Below are 12,352 nucleotides of genomic sequence, written 5' to 3' on the forward strand. Positions count from 1 at the left end.
ACTGGACAAGGAATCGGATGAGGAGCTGGACGAGGAGCTGAGAGCTGCCTACCTGTGAATCCAGGTGACGATTGGGTACATTCAGGCAAGAACTGGACCCATGGAATTTGGGAGCTAGCCTTGAGTCAAGATGACAAGACCTCTCCTTGGGTACTTAGTGCTAACTGAGAAGATCATGATTTACTGTGGCATAGGGGTAGGAGATCTTTGTACTCTGTACCTTGTACCCCTTAAGGATGATTGAGTTAAGGATGTTTGGAAACCAATCTCTAATCAAGAAGAAAGAAGATTTTTGACTGAAAGATTAAGACAATGTGACCTAGGAGTGGAGAACTTTGCCTTTGTATTTTGTGTCCTTTAAGGAGGTTTGCTCCTTAAGGATAATTACGTTAAGGACTTACTGAATTACATCTTTTTCTTAAAACCATGTGCCTAGGGGTGGTATAGTGAGTAGACCACTGGCCCTGGAGTCAGGAGGACCTAAGTTCAAATCCAGTCTCAGACACTTGACACACTTACTAGCTGTGTGATTTTGGACAAGTCACTTAACCCCAATTGCCCTCCAAAAAAAAAAAAAAACTATGTGTCCACTTTGGTGAAAACTATGTGGCCACTTTAGTGATAGGTTGTTATGTTAAAACATTGTGAATGCTGTACTTTGGTTTCTGTGAATGTTTTGCTTTAATTTACTGCTGAATAAATAGAGAGTTCCCTATACTATGTGATCAGCACCTTAAAGTTGTTCATAGCAGCAGTCCTCTGGAAAATTACTCGTGCTTGGCTTTGTATGCCACTGTTAGGTCTTTTTCCCCAGGTGATCAAGAAAAAAAGGGAAAGAAACTGTGTGTTCTAAAATATTTATAGGAGCTTTCTTTGTAAATTGGAAATTGAATGGATGCCCATCAATTGGGGAATAGTTAAACAAGTTGTGGTATATGCTTGTGAAGGAATATTACTGAATTGTAAGAAGAAATAAGCTGTTTGAATTTGGAAAAATAAAACATATAAAGAATTACATGGAATAACAAAGTGATATGAGCAGAATGAAGAGAAATTTGTACATAGTAATACCATTATTATTTTTTTTTATCTTGGCTAACTATATTTTCTCATCTCTGGCCATCTTCAAATGAATGGCTAATTTAAGAGAAACCAAGGATAATTTATGAAGTATTTTTTAGGACAACTTTGAGTTGGATGTGTTTTCATAGTCTCGCTTACAAGGCTTCTTTTGAGGGGATGTGATTCACAGTCAGCTGCCCATTCAAATTTGTTCCACCCAGTCAGAATTGGCCAGCCCTGCTTGGGTTCAATGAAGCAACACTGACCAAAGGAGAGAAGGATTTAGTTCCTGTCACTATTCAGGATCAATGATCAGAATTCCATATATTTCAATGTGGCAGTGACAGAGATTCTCTACTCGCTCTTTTGCATCTCCATTCTCGACCCTCTGACCATTCCTCTGGAGGCTGAGCTTGGGAGAGGAGGTCCAGAGGAACCATCTCCCCATCTGTGCAGTCCCCTCACCTCTCCCTTTGCAGAGGGTTACAGAGACCATGACTTTTCAAAGATGCTTGGCCCTGGTTTCCCTGAAAGTAACAGCACAAGAGCATCCCTGAGAGAAAACAGGCCCATATGGTGAGAAGACAAAGGAACAACCACCAAGGGAGGTCTTTTCATGGTGACACTAACCCTTGCTTTGGTACAATGAATGTCTGCATTTTAATCTCATTTTTCAATACTTAACATACAGATAGTTATTCCTTAATGCTGCTCTGTCTTCTTGTCAAGCTCAAAATGAAAGCACAGAGCCTCTGGGACCACTTCTAAAGTTGAGCTGGATGCTTAGCAAAGAGCAAACCTGTTTGAACTTCCTTCTAATTCTGTCCAAATCTTCATGAAGTTAGGCATAAGTAGGGTCCCATAAGGGATTTTTTTTTTTTTGCTTTTTGGAGTGTGGGAAGGTAGGGCAATTGGGGTTAAGTGACTTCCCCAAGGTCACACAGCTAGTTTTGTGTTAAGTGTCTAAGGCCAAATTTGAACTCGGGTCCTCCTCACTCCAGGGCTGGTTCTCTATTCACTGTGCCACCTAGCCGCCCCTATAAGGGAATTTCCGAATCATCCCTGGGAGTGAGTCCAGCATCACCCTCTTCTTACTGTCTTTCTCAGCTATGCACTCCGAAAGCAGACATTTCCATGTAAATGCAAAACCTTGGTAGCACCCAATCTCAGACCCAATGTTAGAGCCATGGGACACTCCATCTTGGCTCCCCTCTGTCAGATCTAGACAGCTGACTTGGCATAACTTTCCTTATAGTCTTGGCCACTATACCTCTCCGCTGCTATCATGATGTTGTCGAACAGGTCTGGGGGCCAGTGCATGACCTGGTTGGGTTCCAGACTTCCCCTGGTACCTCCTCTTCCTCCCCTACCAGGCCTGATGGCTGTATATGGGACCTTTTTTTTTTTTTAAGAACTACTGTGAGGGGGCGGCTATGTGGCACAGTGAATAGAGCACTGGCCCTAGAGTCAGGAGGACCTGAGTTCAAATCCAGCCTCAGACACTTAACATAAAAAGTAGCCATGTGACCTTGGGCAAGTCACTTAACTCCAATTGACTTACCTCCCCCCCTCCAAAAAGCAAAAAAAGAAAAAAAACCCAAAGAACTACTGTGAATGACTAAGTTATTCTGACTGTTATAAATAATTACATTAACTACAAAGGACCCATTAAAGGAAACACTACATCCAGAGAAAATACTGAGAAATAGAAGCATGTATAGTTTTAGATATATATGAGTATATGTGTGTGTATATGTATGCATGTGTGTGTACGTATGTATGTGTGTGTATAATAGACTTCTCTAGTGAAAGGAAGGAAAGGGAGAGAGGGAGACAGTTTGGAGCTTAAAATTGAAGAAAAAAATTTTTTTTTTAAGATTTGGGGCAGAGGGGCAGCCAGGTGGCACAGTGAGTAACAGCATGGCCTCAGAGTTGGTTGGGCTCTGATACTTAACACCCACACAAAATAACTGGCCGTGTAACCTTGAGCAAGTTACTTAACCCCAATCGCTTTAAAAAAAAAAAAAGATTTGGGGCAGAGCCAAGATGAGAGTAAAGACAAAAGACTTGCCTGTGTTCTCCCCCAAACCCTTCCAAATGCCATTAAAATTATTCTAAACAAATTCTACAGCAGCAGAACCCAAAAAAAGATGGAGTGAACCAAATGCTCAGTGCAGGAAAGGTCTGTTACATCAGTGTGAGAGAGGAGTGGTATCCAGTACAGATGGACCCAGTAAACCAGGAGCAGGCCTCTGGCGACAGAACCACTGGCAGCAGTGGTGGTTTCCAGACCACCCACAGAAGCCAAAGACAATTGAGATAGTCAGCAGGAAAGGTCTGTTGCACCTGGGTGAGAGAGCAGCACAGGTCAGTGCAGGCTGCACCAGCTCAGCCCCAGCCACAGCAACCAGGCGCAGACCTTGGGAGTGACTGACTCAGCAGCAGCAACGGCAGCAGCAGCTTTATGAGCTCTCTGTCCACAGATTGCAAGAGAGTCACAAAACTGGTCACAAGGAGATTACAGGAGTCTTCTTTTCCAGCACTGAGAGAGGACTCTGTTGCTTTCCTGAAACTCAGATCTAGGTTGCAGTCCTGGGTGGCAGTCCCAGAGTGAGGAGGGGAACTAGCACAGCAGAACTCCTGGCAGCAGTCCACTCTTCACAGTCCCAGGGCAATAAAGGGTGCGTGTGTTCATTCATAGACCAGAGCACAAGCTAGGAGAGGCATAAAGCCCTCTCCTTCGGTCATACCACCTTGGAAGAATTGAAAACTTACAGGTCCCTAGAAGTATCTCTTAAAATAGCTGCACAAAACCCCTGAAGTTTGAAACAGTGCCCACCTTCACCCTGGAAGAAGAGCCCTACTTTAACAAAAAAGTTAAAAGTCAAATAATAGACTAGGAAAGGAAGCAAACAATGGAAAAACCTCTGACTATAGAAAGTTACTATCATGACAGGGAAGATCAAAACACACACTCAGAAGAAGACAACAAAGCCAAAGCTCCTACATTCAAAGACCCAAAAAATCAAGCCATGGAAGAGCTCAAAAAGGCTTTTCAAAATCAAGTAAAAGAAGGAGAGGAAACTTTGGGAAGAGAAATGAGAGTAATATAATAAAATCATGAAAAACAAGTCAACAGCTTGATAAAGGAGACACAAAAAGTACTGAAAAAAATAACACCTTAAAAAACAGACTAGGTCAAATGGTAAAAGAGGTCCAAAAATAAAATTAAAGGGTGAGAGAAGAATGTACTGGGAGAAAAGGAAAGTGAGAGGTAGAATGGGGTAAATCATATCACATAAAAGAGGCAAGAAATAGATTTTAGAGTGGAGGGGAAGGGGAGGGAAATGTAGATGGGGATGAGTGAACCTTAGTTTCATCAGAACTGACTCAAAGAGGGAATAACACACACACACAATGGGGAATAGAAATCTATCTTACCTTATAGGAAAAGAGGAGGGGAAGGGGATAAGAGAAAGGCAGATGGAGAGGGGAGTTATAGTAAGTAGAAAAGATTGAGGGAAGGGGTAGTCAGAAGCAAAACACTTTTGAAGAGAAACATGGTGAAAGGAGAGAGACAAGAATAAACAGGGGAATAGCATGGAGGGAAAAGCATTTAGCAATAGTAACTGTGAAAAAAAAAATTTGAAGCAAGTTTCTCTAATCAAGGACTTTATTCTCACACATATATAGAGAGAACTGAGTTAAATTTATAAAAATTAAGAACCATTCCCCAATGGATAAATGATCAAAAGATATGATCAGTTTTCAGATGAAGTAATCAAAGCTATCTATGCCATATGAAAAAAAATACACCAACTCACTCTTGATTGGAGAAATGCAAATTAAAATAATTCTAAGGTATAACCTTATACCTATTAGATTAACTAATAATACAGAAGAGGCAAATGACTAATGTTGGAGGGCATGAGGAAAAAATGAGATTTTAATGCATTGTTGGTGGAGTTGTGAATTTATTCATCCATTCTGTAGAGTAATTTGGAATTATTCCCAAAGGGCTATATAATCATGCATACCCTTTAACATAGCAATACCACTACCAGGTGTGTTACCCAAAAGAGATTTTTAAAAAGGAAAACATATATATATATATTATACTATATACAAAATTATTTATAGCAGCTTTTTTTCTGGGGGCAAAGAATTAGAAATTGAAGCTATACCCATCAATTGACATATGGTTGAACAAGTTGTGGTATCTGATTATGATTGTACTGCACAAAAATGATCAGCAGGCTGCTCTCAGAAAAAACCTGAAAAGATTTGGATGGGCTGATGCAAAATGAAATGTACTGTGTACAAAGTAACTGAAATATTGCAAAATGATCCATTGTAAAAATATCTTAGATATTCTAAGCAATACAATGATCCAAGACAACTCTGAAAGACTTATGATGAAAAATACTGTCCATCCCCAGAGAAATATCTAATGGTGTCTCAATATAGATTGAAGAATACTTTTAAAAAAAATTTTTTATATATATTAAGCATTTTTTTCAAATACATACATGGGGAAAATGAATTAACTGTAAAATGTGCAAGTAAGAGAGTCAAAAAATTATATACGTATATGTGTATATATGTATATGTATATAGATATAGATATATAATACATATGTGTGTATAAACTTTCTAAAACAGAACACAGGCCCCAGGCGGGGCAGGTGGGCAGAGAGACTGGCTCAGCTGCTGGACCAGGGGGTGCAAGAACTTAAAACAATAAACAATGCACCATCCCCACCACAGGAAAGCATTGGTAACAGCGCAGTCAGCAAATCACAAACATCCAAAATATTGGGTTTTTTTCTCTTTTTCAAAGATCTCTTTTTAATTTTTTTTGTTTGTTTTGTTTTTCTAACTGCTCATCAAGATAAATTCTGCAGCCCAGGAGCTGTGAGTTTTTCGATCCACCTTCCAGGGAACCTTAAGGGGGGGAGGGAGGAACTGGATTAGACTCGGAGAAGGACTTGCCTTACAGGGGTCCAGGGTGGGGTCAGGGGCAAGGAGTGAAACAGGTTTCTCAACACTGCTGGCTATAAACATAGAAATGTCAACTGGCTTAATATATGCAGTAAGACTTTGGGTTCTCTGTGGCAAGTGGTGGGGATAGGGGGAGGAGAGGAACTTGTCCCAGAAGGTTCTGGGACACAGCAGATGTGCCCCACCCAGGCCAAGTACTTCCTCTTTTTTTATAAGATAAAATATCTTTTATTTGACTTAGAAAGCCTTTCACAAGTAGGACCCAACTGATCTTTCCACCTTCATTATATATTGATCTTCTTCTTATGCTATTTAGTCCTACCAAATTGTTCATCTCCCTCTTCCTTACATTGTTCCTATTTCTGTTCCTTTTTAATGGCTTTCTTCCATATCTTTAATTTACTTTCCTGCCCCCTTTTTCATTTCCTTCAAGATGAAGCATAAACATATTTTAACATGGTAACCTACTGACTATCTACTGACATCTAAGTGTCTTTCATTTTTTTTCTATTTACTCTGCATAAATTTATTTTCATACAAGGTATTATCTTCCCCAATAAAATATGAATTCTTTTAGCACAGAATTTTCTTCTTGCATGTTTGGATCTCTAGAGCTTGGCACACTATCTACACCATAGTAGACATTAAAAATATATATTGATAGATTATGTTTCTCATTGCGGTTGATACTCACTATAGAGGTAGCATATCAATGTGTTTTTTACATTCAACTGATTTCTTATATTTAGCACTTATATTACATTAACACTAACAGCTGACATTTATATAACCTTTAAGATTTGCAGAATGCTTTCTATACATCATATAATTAGAATATCACTATAGCCTTTAATCCCATCCTCTCCTGTCTTTTTCAACAGAATGTAACCTTAATCATAACCCCCTCTCTCATTAATCATCAATCTCTATTTATCTACTGATTCCTTCTCTAGTGCCTTCAAATATGCCCGTGTCTTTCCATCTTTAAAAAAACAAAACAAAAATCCCTTTGCTGGGTGTTAGCGTTATCTATCATCCTATATGTCTCCTCTATTTCTCAGCCAAACTCCTAGAGGAAAAAAAAAACTTTCTACACACGTCCCACTCAACAACTCTGCTCAATCTGGCCACCTAATCACTACTCAAGTGAAATTCTCTACAAAGTTATCTCTTCATTGCCCTATTTAGTGATCTTTTCTTAGTCTTAACTCTTCCTGACCGTAAGGGTTATGGGATTTAAAGATCTTCCATGCCCCATTGCACTTACTGACGTAGCAGGAAGGGGTGGGGCAAGAGGAAGTGGAAGCCAAGCTAGAGCTCTTGAGGCAACTGGAAGTATGGTGGCAGCAGCAGTGGCAGCAGCAGTGGCAGCAGCAGCAGTGTGGCAGTGGTGGTGGAGCGAACTCCTGCTTTTGAGCCAGCCAGAATTTCTGCTAAGGACTCCTGCTGAGCACTGCCAGGGACAGGGACTATAGAGGGGCGGAGCTGCTGGGAGCACGCTTCCTGGGCACTGAGCAGTTGCCATGAGTGGGGAGAGGAGGACCTTTGCCTGAGATAGCCTGTTCTGTTTTGAAGGCTTGAGAATGTGTATGTTTACTACATTAACTATGTGTGCCAACTTCATAACTACTGTGATGGCTTTAACTTTCCGGTTTGGGTACTCAGTTTTCTGGTATTTGAATAAATGTTCTAGCTTTGTCCCTCATGTAGAGAGCCTGGTATATTTTGTGATTAATAACCATATCAGCATATTTATAGTTACCATAGGCATTGTGAATACTGTATTGTTGATACACTGACTTACCTTCTGCATTTGACACTAGTGGTTCTCTCTATTCTTAGATAATCTTTCCTCTCTGGGTTTTTGTGACTCTACTCACTGAAGGTTGAACACCTCCCTATGTGTCTGTTTCTTCTCTGTCTCCTTTGGTGACTTATCATTAACATCATGTTCCCTGAATGTTACCCAAATTTCTATCCTATATCTTTTTTCCTTTCTCTCTACACTCTCTCTTAATAGTTTTAGCAGCTTTTCTGTGTTTATCATCTCCACATAGATGATTCACAGACATATACCCTCTCCAGTTTTCACCCGAACTTCAGTCAGATATAACTGGATATAGTGCCTTTTAGGCATAGATATAACCAAATATAATGCCTGTTAGGCATTTTAAACTAGATGTCCCAGAGACTTCTCAGACTCAACACATCTTAACTCTTATTTTCCCCAAAGCTTCCCCTTTTCCAAACCTCCCTATTCCTGTTGAATGAGTCTTCTATACTCTCTGGTTACTAAGCTCAGCATTATCCTAAGCCCCTCACTCTCCCTCACTCCACATATCCAATCAGTTGCCAAATGTTGTGGTTTTTACCTCTTCATTTTTCACATCCAAGCCCTTCTCTCAACTCATGCAGTAGCTAACTTATTTAAAGCCTTTATCACCCTTCTCCTTAATTATTGCAGTGATCTGCTAATTTATCTCTAAGCATCAAGTCTTTTTCCATTCCAGTCTCATATACACTTCTATCAAAGTGATTTTCATTAAGAGTAAATCTAATCATATCACTACCCTTCTCAATAAATTCCAGCGTCTTTCTGTTGTCTATAATATAAAATTTAACCTGCACTGTTTGGTTTTTAAAGTCCTTCACAACCTAGCCCTAACCTATCCTTCCTACCTCATTACTCTCCCTCTGCTCACTCTGTGATCCAGCCATCTGCTGTTCTCTCTGTTCCTCACAGATGGGGCTTCAGTTATGAATCTTTTCCTTTGTACTGGCTGTCCCCATGCCTGAATTATACTCTCTCATTACCCATAACCTCAAAGAATCCCTTACTCTTTTAGATAAAGCTTCCTACCATCTTCTAGGTTAAACATCCTGATTGCCTCAACTACAAGTATTTTCCCCCAAAATTACTTTTACATGCAAGTATTTATTCTTTTTATATTTATTCTGCATATACTGATAAATGTACATATCCATACTACTCTCAAAGCCAGGCCAGTGGAGGCTTCTGGACTGACCCAGAGAGCTTTGGGAGATGATAGCAGCAATTTCTCAGATCCCCAGTGAATCTCTTCAGCTTTCATTTAGGGATCCACCCAGCTCAAGAAAAGGACATCAACCCATTATATTGCCCTCAACCTTAATATGGGACCTAGTATACCCCCTACCTATTGGTTGGTTGAGAGAGGAGGTATCTAGGCCACCAGGGGCTCTTGTCTTGGGGCCTAGAGGATGACCTCAGTAGCTACCTCCAGAGACTACACTGACTGCCACCAACTTCCATGGACCCTACTATGGAGAAGGAGCTTTCCAACTGCACCTCACCTCTGAAATTTCCAAAGATGGGTGGAGAGATGGGTAGGGTGGCCATTGCGTTCATTCTGAACCATTGGTAATCATGATCATCTGCTGATGCCAGCCCTGGAATCTCAGTATTGCAGCTGGCAGCCCTGTCCACCCTTTGAAGCAGACCCGAGACTGAGCAAGGAAAATAAGTGAACAGTTTTTTTAAGTGTCTATTATGTACCAGACACTGTGTTAAATTCTTTAGATATTCTCATTTATTCCTGACCAAAACAAGTACCACCTACCATACTGCTGGGACGGACTGATCCTTCTCAGAGCTTAATGAAGCCATACTGACCTTGTCTGTACCATAGGAAAAATAAAATGCCCTACTGATTGGACAGTAAATAAATAAGTAAATACTTCTTCTGTATCAATTATTCTAAATCTTTATCAATTTATTAGAATACCTCATACTGGCTCATACATTTTTAAATTCATTTTAATGAAATTCTTAAAATAGGCCCCCATACCACAGTGATGGTCCTCGTTCATTGTCTCCCCATTAGAAATTAAGTTACTTGTGAATAGGGATTTTTTTTCCTTTGTTTCTGAATCCCCAGCATTTAACACAGTTTCTGGAACACATTAGTTGCTTAACAAATTTTTGTTATCATTTTACAGGTGGGGACACTAAGATTAAAAGAGATTAAGTGACTTTCTCCAGGTCACACAGCTATTAAGTATCTTTGAGAGAGTTTGAACCCAAGTCTTTGCAACTTCAAGTGCAAAACTCTAGACAATGCCATGCTCTTTATCTAACAACCTTCCATACGCTCTGAACAAAAATGAGGACATATTTCCATGTACCCGGCTGTTCTCTATCTCTTATTACTGGGAACAGTGATCCTCTAATGCAGAACTCTGTATACTCTGTCTTCCTCCCTTTTCCAGGGGAATTTAATCTCCTCAGTTCGGAAATTGGAAGAGGAATGAATCCTCACCTCATCCCTCATTATCTTCTACCTAGCTTCCCCAGAGCCTGCTTCATTCCATTCAAACTTTTATCAGAATACCATAGCAAAAGCAGCACAGAAATCTTAACATTTGTACTGCTGCTGATTATGGATTACCACCACAACCATCTCTACCATCTCCCTCCTCCTACATTCACTTCTTTCTCTCTCATGATGAGGAAATAATTTAATCAATATTACCATTGTACATGGAAAGGGCATGGCAATGGATTGCCATATGGTTCCACTCAAAATATTTATGACTAGCTTTTCAAAGATTGTGCCTGGCACATATATACCGATAAAATTTATCAAACTTGCAATCTCATGCTGGAACACAAATCTTCCAATTTTCTTATGATGTGTCAGGATTCCTTATGTTAAAGAATACTGTGCCATTTTTTTTCATTGAGAACCACTGACCTTCGTGCTCCCTTCCCTGGCCACCACTCAGCAGTATATTATACCTATAGTAGAATGTTTTTTTTTTAATAGTATTTCTCCCCAATTACATGTCCAGACAATTTTAAGCATTCATTTTTACATCATTTTAAATTCTAAATATTTCCCCCTGCCTCCCTACCCTACCCTTCCTAAACTGGTAGGCGATTTGATATAGGTGTACATGTGCTATCACATAAAACATATTTCCATGTCAGAATTGTGAAAGAAGAAACAGATCAAAAAGAAAACAACAACAGAAAAGAATAAAGTTAAGTGAAAAAAGTATGCTTTGATGTACCATCAGGATCCCATCAGTTCTTTATCTGTTGTGGACAGCATTTTCCTTCATGAGTTCTTTGTACTTGTTTTGAGTCATTGTGTTGCTGAGAAGAGCTGAGTCATTCATAGTTGATCATAACACTATGTTGTTGATACTGTGTAAGGTGTTTTCTTGGTTCTGCTCAGTTTACTTTGCATCAGTTTGTACAAGTCTTACTGGGTTATTTTTTTTCTTTTTTCTGAAATATGCCTGTGCATAATTTCTTATTGCACAATAGTATTTAATTACCTTCATATGCCACAACTTATTTATTCAAACTCCAATTGATGGGCATTCCCTCAATTTCAGATTCTTGGTCACCACAAAAAAGAACTGCTATAAATATGTTTGTACATGTGGATCTTTCCCCCATTTTTGTGATATTTTTGGGATACAGACCTAGAAGTGGTATTGCTGAGTCAAAGGGTGTGCACAGTTTTATAACCCTTCTGGCATAGTTCCAAATTGTTCTCCATTATGATTGGATCAGTTCACAACTCCACCAACAATGCATTAGTGTTCCAACTTTCCCACATCTTCTCCAACATTTCTCATTTTCCTTTTTTGTAATATATCATCTGATATACATGAGGTGGTACCTTACAGTTGTTTTAATTTGCATTTTTCTAATCAATAGTTAGAGCATTTTTTTTCAAATGACTATAGATAGCTTCATTTTCTTCATCTGAAAACTGCCTGTTCATATCCTTTGCCCATTTATCCACTGGGGAATAATTTGGATTCGTATAAATTTGACTCACTTCTCTGTATATTTCAGAAATGAGACCTTTATCATAAATACTGGCAGTAAAAATTGTTTCCCAAAATTCTACTTTCCTTCTAATATCCATTGCCTTGACTTTGTGTGGGCAAAATCTTTTCAGTTTAATGTAATCAAAATTATCCATTTTGCATTTTATAATGCTCTCTATCTCTTCATTGATCATAAATTTCTCCATTCTCCAAAGATCTGACAGGTAAACTATTCCTTGATCTCCTAATTTGCTTCAGGTATTACCCTTTATGTTTAAATCCTATACACATTTTGACCTTATTGTGGTATATGTCATGAGATGTTGGTCTATGCCTAGTTTCTGTCATATTATTTTACTGTTTTCCCAGCAGTGTTTTTGTTTGATTCAATCTTTATGTTGCATAGAGACATTAGCTACCACTTGCCCAATTCTAACTTTTTTCTTTTGCTTTTTTTGGAGGG

The 12,352-nt window shown here is 39.2% G+C and overlaps 1 pseudogene; it reads right to left on the reverse strand.

The window, feature by feature from the left end:
- Window positions 1-1,792: 1,792 nt before the first annotated feature.
- Window positions 1,793-8,781, reverse strand: LOC138165517 (protein LTO1 homolog; annotated as a pseudogene).
- Between the last annotated feature and the right edge of the window lie 3,571 nt (window positions 8,782-12,352).

This window comes from Petaurus breviceps, unplaced genomic scaffold (assembly GCF_028583685.1).
Source record: "Petaurus breviceps papuanus isolate PSGF00001 unplaced genomic scaffold, PetGlider_PUasm1.0 213, whole genome shotgun sequence".
In the NCBI taxonomy this organism is placed as follows: Eukaryota; Metazoa; Chordata; class Mammalia; order Diprotodontia; family Petauridae; genus Petaurus; species Petaurus breviceps.